The sequence below is a fragment of the Impatiens glandulifera genome, chromosome 2, assembly GCF_907164915.1.
Source record: "Impatiens glandulifera chromosome 2, dImpGla2.1, whole genome shotgun sequence".
NCBI classification, from domain to species: domain Eukaryota; kingdom Viridiplantae; phylum Streptophyta; class Magnoliopsida; order Ericales; family Balsaminaceae; genus Impatiens; species Impatiens glandulifera.
This window is the reverse complement of record NC_061863.1, coordinates 43012919-43023077: the sequence shown is the minus strand read 5'-3', so window position 1 is coordinate 43023077 and position 10159 is coordinate 43012919. Positions and strand designations below refer to the sequence as shown.

General features: G+C 30.6%; 1 non-coding gene across 1 annotated transcript; it reads left to right on the top strand.

The window, feature by feature from the left end:
* The first annotated feature begins 3562 nt into the window (after nucleotides 1-3562).
* On the top strand, nucleotides 3563-3634 carry TRNAG-UCC. The gene has a single exon. It is a non-coding gene; the product is annotated as a tRNA-Gly (tRNA).
* Nucleotides 3635-10159: the final 6525 nt, after the last annotated feature.

The window sequence follows — 10159 nt, the reverse complement described above, 5'->3', positions numbered from 1 at the left end:
ATAATTTTTTCTAGCCAACTAAGTATTTTGTTAAAGGTTCATGATGATGGTGAAGACCAAGTATTTTGTTAAGGTTCATTATGATGGTGAAGAATTTGAAGATGTTCACGGAGATATTTCGAGTTTCTTATACTAATCAAATAATAAGACTTTATTTTTTTTTTTTTTGAATTAAAGTAGAACTAACATGAAACTCCAGCCATGGTCTCCGTTTAGACTTTACTTTCTTATTAAAACACAAGAATTGCCAATAACTTATTGGTACAAGCTTCTATATGTGTTATGTAAAGTTATTGATTATTTCATGTCAATAAAACTACTTCATTATAAAATTGTTCTATTTTTAAGTTGTAATGTTGTTTTAGTGAAGTTTTTCTTTAAAAACAAATTAACATTCTAAAAATAAAATTGTCTTAGGCTTACATAAATCCTAGTCTAGCGACAATTTCATCTTCAAATCAAGTTAATGTGATGGTATAAAAAGTATAACATTTATCTTTTACGGAAATCATGATACACGGAAAAGGGAAGTTTTCAATTACGCTCGAAGAAGGGACACACGCCATGGATGTTAGTAGAGTCGTTGATCCCCGATTTACTTCGTTCGCTTGAAGTTTTTCTTTTTTTCGTAGTATACACAAATTTCATACTAATGTTTTTTAATTACAATAAAATAGTTTAAAAGAAAATAAACTCTACCCTTTTGCATAAGTTTGTGAGATATATAATTCATTTGAAACAAGACTTGAAACGAGTCTATAAGAATACGAGATACAAAATTACAATTTGTCAAATTCATTTAATGGTTTAACATCATTAGCATAGATATAAGGCTTTCTCATTCATTTATTCAAACTAAACGAGTGTTTCATAAAAGTGATGGGATGATTGTTGTCGTTGTAAAATCAAGACATCACGGTCAATATTTGGTTAGAACTGCTTAGGTAAATAATATTTTAATGATTAAATAAAATATTAAATACTCAAAATGGTCCTACTGTCTAGCGGTTAGGACATTGGACTCTGAATCCAGTAACCCGAGTTCAACCTAATGTTTTTTTTTTCTCGATATATTCGCTCATTTTAAGAGTTGGTGAGTATTTATGTATATATTTAGAAAGTTTGATGTGTATAAATGTTTTTTGGAATTTTGTTTATCTTTAAAAAGTGATAAAGCCAGTTAAATGGCGGGAGACAAAAGGTAAAACGAGAGTAGAGATTGAGAAGCGATATTGAGCAATGGCAGCCAGAGAAAAACTCACGACGACGAAGGCAAAGCCTTCTTCAATCTATCAAATCATCGGAGGTAAGCGTTTCTTTTCGTTGAATCAAAACTCGATTTCAATGGTTCATTATCTTTTCTTCTAGCAAAATGGTCGAATATCTTCATTTCTCCTCTATAAGCTAGTTCTTACAGGATGTTATTAGTTCATGTAATGGTAAGATTAATACGACTTGAAATCAACTGATAACTCCGTGGATTTAGGTTAAAATGGTATGTGATGATGTGGGTTCATGGGTTTGAATCCAATCTCCAGTGTTCATGAACGGTAAATGATATCGCTCTGTACAATCATGGAAAACTCTCTATAGCTATGTTTTGGAATTTAGTTATTTTATTGCATTTGGATATACATAGGCAGAACTCTCTAAAGCTTGATGTTTGAAGATCTTTGTGCTTGGTTAATCTGCTAATTCTTAGTTGGTGCTTAAATTTTTAATGATTCAGGTTGTTGAATGTCGTATCCAGCTACTTAACAGGCTTGGGGAGAGAGAGAGAGAGAGAGAGAGAGAGAGATAGCTTCTTGGGAAGTCTGAATTAGTTTTGGTTATTGAATATCTCAATGAATCCAAAAAAAGTGCAATACATATGTTATAGACTGAAATTGGCATAGTTCTTGCATGAATATGACTGGCTTGATATGATATAATCTAATGTCCCTATTAGGAGGAATTCATGCCAAGCACAACAATTATGTTCCACTCAAACTTTGACTTGATATAACTCTTATACATGTTAATATCCAAACTCAATCATAGAACCAATAGTAGCTCTAATTGTTTCTTGTAAGTAGACTAAAGAAATTACTATATTAAAGGCTTATACGCCATTTGTTTGACTAAATCAGCATTAAAAGCTAGAAACTACCGGAACAAGCTAGAAAATGAGATGCTAATAGGAAGTTTAACATACTTTCACCATTTAGATGCTCTATTCATTTTTGCTGCATCTGCTACTCAATCTCAGTTGTATCGTAATATGTTAGTGGAAGCCTTTCTGTATGTTAGTCATAACTGAATATTACCAATTCCTAGAGATGTTTGATGGTATATCATTGAGACCAGCTTGTTCAGGAGGGTTTGGTGACTAGTTTATGCAATGTCAGCCGTCCTGCAGTCCCTGTAAGTAAATAAATTTTACTTACCTATGGTTTTCCTTGAAAATTCAAATGTATGATTCTCTTATACCTTTGTTGATTAGAGAAGCATGTTTGTTACATTTGAATGTATTGTAGCAGATAGTAAGGATTCTGAATTCATATGCCTGTCTTCCAAAAAGTCCTTACTTTAGGTTTAGGAATAAAGAGCATATTTGCTTCTGAACTTTTTGAATGGGGTAATTTTCCCTTTAACTTCTTAAAGGGAAAGTTTGCTTACACACTTATTGTTTTTGTTTCTCGATACGTTTTACAAATACATAAACATCTGAAATCTAAATTTAGTTAGAAACATATTCACAATTTATTTCTACTTATGCATATAGAAACGGATCCAAATAAAGAAACAAAATCAAAAAGTGTTTCCAAATGGGGTGCTCTTTAAATTACAGCAAATTAGATCTACATCCTGCTCTTAATGTTTCTATCAAAAGTAAAAAATTACATCAGTGTTTATTTTCAACAAATTGTTTTCCTTCTTAAAACCCATTTTCAATTAAAATATTGCAGGCAGGATAACTGACAGTTGCTAAAGAAAAACAATTATGGGTAATCCTATAGGTTAAGCCTATTTTCATTAATTTCTCTTGGGATTTGTTTGAAATAAATATTGAGGCAAAAGTGGATTGTTTCTCTTGGGGTTATTTAGCTTAAATGACTAATATATTTTCGTTGATGATGATGGGATAATGAGTTATTTGGATATATGTTTGGTCATGATTGGATGATGCAATTGGGCAGTTAACAGGTCTGGCTAGTAATAGTAAATGGATGAACTATCTGTTTTAAGCTCTCCAATATTGAACGGTTATCATTTGAGAGCATCTTCTCTAAAAATGCTCTGTTTTATGTCATTTATTTATCTCTTATTCATTTCCAAAGGTAGGTTTGTAAATTTAATTAGGGTGGTTCATCTTCATCCTATAACTTGGAAGATAGGTAAAGTAATTAATTGTCAACAAGATGGCATGAAAAACAAAAGCTCATGGGATTCGAAAATTTGACCCACTATCCAGAAGACAGACAGACAAGATACATATAATAATAATATTTACCTTATTATTCTGTACTGTTTTTGCCTTTTTTTACTTGATAAATTAAGATCCAGTGAGTAGTTGCACCAAGCGTTTGTAGTCCAACGGTTAGGATAATTGCCTTCCAAGCAATAGACCCGGGTTCGACTCCCGGCAGACGCATTATTTTTTTGTGTTGTTGTTGTTATCATGCATGGTAGGTTTAGAAAAATTTAGAATGCAACATATATCTAATTGTGTTTATTAGAAGGCATGCATTTTAACTCATTATATGATTCACTGTTTGCCTATGTTGGAATATTAGATATTATATATATTCTTACCATTATAGAATTAGATTGATTGGTATCATATATAATATAATTATGAAAAGATTGAGTACGTTCTATTATAGAATTAGATTGATTGGTATCATATATAATATAATTATGAAAAGATTGAGTACGTTCTGACTAATTATCATACATTATGTTTTTGTGTTATCATGACCCGGTAATGAAAAAAACTGTAAGAATGTTTCTATGAAGTGTCCTTTAATACCATGTATATTCAATTCTATTCTATTCTGGAAAGAACCTACATCTTTTGGGTTAAATTACCTAATTTCTGTCTTTTTGAAGGTGAAATGTTTGAATCATCTTGGCACTTCTTCTGATTTACTTCACCAATATATTATGCGTACACAAAAAATGTCCCTCTTGGCTATGAAACTTAATCACATGAACTCTTACATTTTGATTTTCAAAGGTTTAAGCCGATCTGAATTCTGACTTAGTATTATGCAGCTTACCAGCCTGGCATTGCAGTTTCTGTACATGGTATCATATTCAATGACATAAAATACCATGAAAACTGATGCTCTATCCAATAACCCAAGTTATGATTTATGACGTAGGACATGATGATTTGGTGCTTACATTTGACCCTCCACTAGCCGAGTTCATAAATTTCAAGGTCAACATCCTATCATTATATCCTTCTCAGTCATTTCCAAGACTAATTGTATTATCTTGCCTGAATTCTTCACATCTTTTCTTTGAACAGGACTATAGGCTTGGTCATTTTGTTCCTGCCACAGCTGTGAAGTAGTTATTGTGTCATGAAGTAATATTTGAACTCTCATTTTTTAAAACAAATAGTACCTTTTACTTGAAGAAGTATACAAAAATAAATGGTTGTTAGTTTCATCCATGTTGAATACTTAGCTGAATTAGAAGCTTTCCTATAACTAGACGAGGTTGGTTCCCTAGAGAAAATGTTCAATTCTCTTATAATTTGTTGGAGCTGTAGATTTTTCTCATTGTTATATCTACATTTTCTATGTTAGTTGTCATTGTTATATCTACATGGTTGGAATGTAATATCCTTTTGATTCCAAGCATTTCACAACCTATGGTTTGCTTTTGAAAAATAGATAGGATTTGCTCAACAACTTTTATTTTTGGTTAAAATTTCTTACTAATTTTTAGATTGGTTGTGCTTTCCATTTTGAAGACATCCTTAGCAAGACCGTTGGTTTTTATACCCCGACCGATAATCTCAGCCAAGGACCAAGAGTCCTTAGCACCTCGATTGAGGCTTCTTAGCCCGAAGCGATGGGTCCGACCGAGGGTCCCAGACCCTGACCGATGAAAACGAACCCAAAGCCTAGGACACCGGTCCTAAGGTCTGTTTGGTTCTCATTTTCAAAATCCTGAAAAATTAGAAAATGATTTCAAAATATTTTTGGGATATTTCAACAAAAAATATTTTGATAAAGGATTGTATGGAATTTTTGTTTAAATCATAATGTCTTTAAAATGACTAGTGTTCTTCAGGTACTTTCGTCCCTAAGTTATCATCAGCAACAAATACCAGCATTTAAATAATTGTATTTAAAATTATTTAAATATGCATAAACCTATGCATGTCTAGGACCAGAAGAATAATCGGTTAAAATAAAATGTTATACAACCGATTTTCAAAAGCCAAATTTAAGTAGAGATCGTTTTTAAAATGGGTACGGAAGATGAAGCGTGAAAGCCCTTTTTCGAGTATCACCAAACTACAAATTACAAAAAACTTTGGCCAATACGTTTGTATACGTATCCCATTTTTATTGATTTTCAAAAATTAATTGGAGACTCTATTTTCAAATAAATATTTTTTTTATAGATTTCTAGGAAAAATAAATTGTCATTTGATTAAATGCAAATCCCTGGATTATTCAAATTTGAACAAAATTAATTATTTTTATAATTAATTTTTAAAGTTGTCAAAAATTATTTGAAATCTTTTAAAAAAAGTTTTATTTAAAAAAAAATTATTCCTGACATGTAAACCGATGTTGAAATTCTCGAACATCAAGTTTTCCGCGGAACAAAACTTAAGGGTTTTTCTGGGGGTTACACATATGATATATAAGGAAACTATTGACAAGATATTTACACTTCATTAAACATTAAAAATAAAAATAAAACACGTTTGTTCTTCAAAACTGTTTGATTTAAATGGAACATAATCCTAATTGATTGACACATCAGAATGATGTTATAAATGATCTTTGGGATTAGACAAAACTCCCCATGCCTTTGGATCGAAGGATTAAGGTCCCATTTAAAATCATCAAACCTGCAGTTTGATGTTCTTGAAGTCCGACCGAGGGCTCAACTTGGGTTCAAATTTTGATCATGAAAATCGTTCCCTCCCCTGCACCTGACTAGAAATGTTTAGCATGGGCTTGATTTTTGATTGAGAAAACAAGCCTTATATGATTTCGACTAGGGATTTTTATCCCCAACCGAGAATCTCCAACACCTCGACTAAGATCTACCCGCACCTGACCGAGGATTTCTAGCCCCGACCGAGAACCTCCCGCACTTCGATCGAGAGCTCCCCGCACCTGACCGAGGACCTCTAGCCCAGGAATGAGGCCTCCCGCACCTCGATTGAGAGCTCCCCACACCCGATCAAGAATCTCTAGCCCAAGACTAAGGTCTCTCCTAGAGATGGCAATGGGTACCCGTATGCCCGATACCCGTGGGTACCCGATAGTCGGGTTCGGGTATTTTAAATCGGGTTCGGGGTCGGGGTCGGGCATGGGGAGAGGGAGAAGGTACCCGGTCGGGTACAGGGTCGGGGATGGGGAGTGTACGAAACCCAAACCCGATATCCGATACCCGGTTATATTAATATTATTGATTTTTTTTTATTAAAGTTTAATGTGTGACTTTTCAAAAATGTTTCATCATTGTAAATGTATCATAAATATGCATCATTTAATTTGATCTTATCCACACTTCACTCCAACCATAGTCATAAATACACTACACTCAACTTTAATTATTTTATATTCCCAAAACAATATTTCTCTATATAACTTCAATTTTTATTTTAATAACAAAATATTACTCTCTCTCATAATTCTTCATATTCAATCTCTAGTTTTTTTTTCCAATGTTCATTCTACTTTTTTTCCACTCTAGTTTATCTTCTTCAAAATTTACAAAAATTATGAGGTAGGTAAGTAATGGTTTTATTTTTATTTTTAATATTTTAATATTATTAATGTTAAAATTATTTATTAAAGTTGTGTTTATTTTTTTCAAACTTTATAATCTTATAAGTAATTTAATCGGGTAATTGGGTACCCGTCGGGGATCGGGTACCCGACGAATCGGGAATGGGTATAGAAGTAGAGATACCCGTCGGGTTCGGGGTCGGGGTCGGGTAGTGAAATGAAAATCGGGTTCGGGGATGGGTACTTCACTACCCGTTGCCATCCCTAGTCTCTCCACACCTTGACCGAGAGTTCCCCGCACCCAAACGAGTGGTCTCAACCCAAGACTGAGGGATTTTAGCCATTGACTAAAGAATTGAGATGTTTGTTTGATTTTTTAATTTAAAAAATTATTATTTTTTAATTAAAAGTCCTAAGCCATTTTCTAAAAATCTTAAAAGATAGAAAACAACTTCAAAATATTTTAAGAATATTTTCATAAACAAATATTTGATAAAGGCCCATTTGAAATTTATTTTTAAATAATAATGCCTTAAACTGATATTTTTTAGGTACTTCCCTCAACAATCGTCTACATTAATCGCATGTACCTGTATTTAAATATTATTCTAAAATTTTAAATACAAGAAAACTCGTGCATGTCTAGGACTTGAAAAATGATTGGTTAAATAAAAGATAATAAAATTAAATTTTAAAAAAACTAAGATTTTATAAAGTAGAGATCGTTCTTTAACAGGTAATGGCGAATCCAAAGCCAAATTTCAACGGGTACTCCAAAATTTATCAAGTATTTTTTTTTACTATACAACACTTATATCAAAAATAAAAGTATAATTAATAATGATATTAATAAAGATACAAAATCACACCGATACTAATAAAATATTTATCCTTTTACAATTCAACTACTACTAGACATACAAACAAATGGAGACAATTGAGTTATTTGGGTGTTCATTTGTTGAAAATGTTGGATCTAAACAAGCAATGCAAGTAAGTACCTCCGTAGTTGATTCCGAAAATGAGTGTTCATCTCTTGAATCATCGTATCAAGAACCTATTATTATAAAAAAAAGTAAATAAAAAATGCTATTAGAAAACAATAAAATTCAATAGATTATTTGACCACGATTGAGAAAAATTAATACCTCACAAAAATTTCCAACACGATAGTGATGAAAATTAGTAACCATTTGCCCATTACGTCTACTTTGACCATGAGTTCTCATATATTCTTCCATATTCGGTATTGGGATCATATGCTGACTACAAAATGTGTTGACGTCGTCCAAATGTTTCTCCAATCCTTCCTCTTTAAATTTCAACCTATCTTTTATCATCTTGATTAAAGTGACACCTAGTACCATGTTTTGATCCTTTTGTTGTAAAGCCTCAAGTTGCGTTCTTGCATTATTATGAATACTAGGTACACCACCAACATGTCTATTAAATATTTCCATTGTTTTTCTAATTTCTTATTCCAGAATTAGTAAATGCCTCATCTCTAACTCGATATCCTGTGTGAGAATTTACAAAGAGATAACACAAAAAACAAAATGCAACATCTTTTGAAATGTTATACTCTAACCATGAAAACCTTTTAAACCAATGCTCTATACCAAATTGTTTTTGAGGATAGCTATGACCAAATGGTTGACAAGGACCTCTAATCAAATATTCTATTCGAATCTGATCTCCAATTAAAATATAATATTCATTAATCGGCTTGCGTAGTCCTGGATCACTAATAACCTCTTCTGGGTTGAATTGAACGCAATAATATTTCTTCTTATTACTTTCTTCATTAGAACTTTTAGAAGAGTCAATATTTCGTTTTAAATACTTCTTCATTACCTCTTTACATGTCTTTACCTTAACTTTTTCGGTAAACCAACAATCTCATTCATATATTTAACCACCAATAATTTTTGTTTTCCAATTAGTCTCTCATATTACTATCTTTCATCTTATTCCTCGTCAAACCAACAAAAAAATCTTTTATCATTAACAAACCAATGTTACATGTCTCTTATCCCTCGGTAAACCAACAACAAATCTTAATCATATTTTCATATCTCTTATCCATCGGCAAACTAACCACCAATCTCAATAATACTTTCACACGCCTCTTATCCCCCCTCTTAGTAAAATAACCACAAAATCTCTATCGACCTCTTATCCATCAACAAACCAATCACAAATCTCAATCACACTTTCATAATCTCTTATCATTTTAGTAAATAAATATTAACGACATCTCTTATAACTCAGTAAACCAACCACAAACCAACCATTAATTTTAATCATCTCAATCCCAATGTTACTAGTCTCATATCCATCGACAATACAACACCCAATCTCAAGACCTTACAATCCAGTGTTACCAGTCTCTTATCCCTCGTCAAATCAACCACCTCTCATTTATTACTTCGTCTTATTTACACATATAATTTACTTAAATTTACATTTGCAATAATTCGAACTCTTATCTCGAGTGTGGAAAATGATCACTTTAACCATCAGACCACTTATGATTGATATGTTTTATTTATAATTTTGTATAGGCATGTTGTTGTATATATTTTATAATTAATAAAATTTCAAAATTTTGATTTTTTTTGTGTTAAATTTCATAAAAAACAGTAAACTATTTTTATTAATAAGTTAAAACTATATTTTCAATATATAAATTATTATTTATCATTTTGTGTTAAATATTAAATATAGTTAAATAATTAAAAAATTATTTTTTAAACTATTTTTGAGTATAAAAAATATTAGTTTTAAATATAAATTATAGACAAATAATCAAAAAGAATAATTTATTTATATTTAAATATATAATAAATTAAGTTTTAAATAGATTGTTATATTTATATATATAATATAATTTTAAAAAAATGGTTCATATATATATATATATAATATAATAATATAAAAATAATTAATACAAATAAAATTAATAATACATATAAATATTTATTAAAAATTCTATATAAGAATATTTATTATGTTAATATAATTAGATTAATTATATATTCTTAAAATTAATTAATTCTTAAATTTTAATATTTTATTTATTAGTTAAAAATAAAAAATAATAATATATATAATTCTTAAATTTTAATATTTTATATATATATATATATATATATATATATATATATATATATATATATATATATATA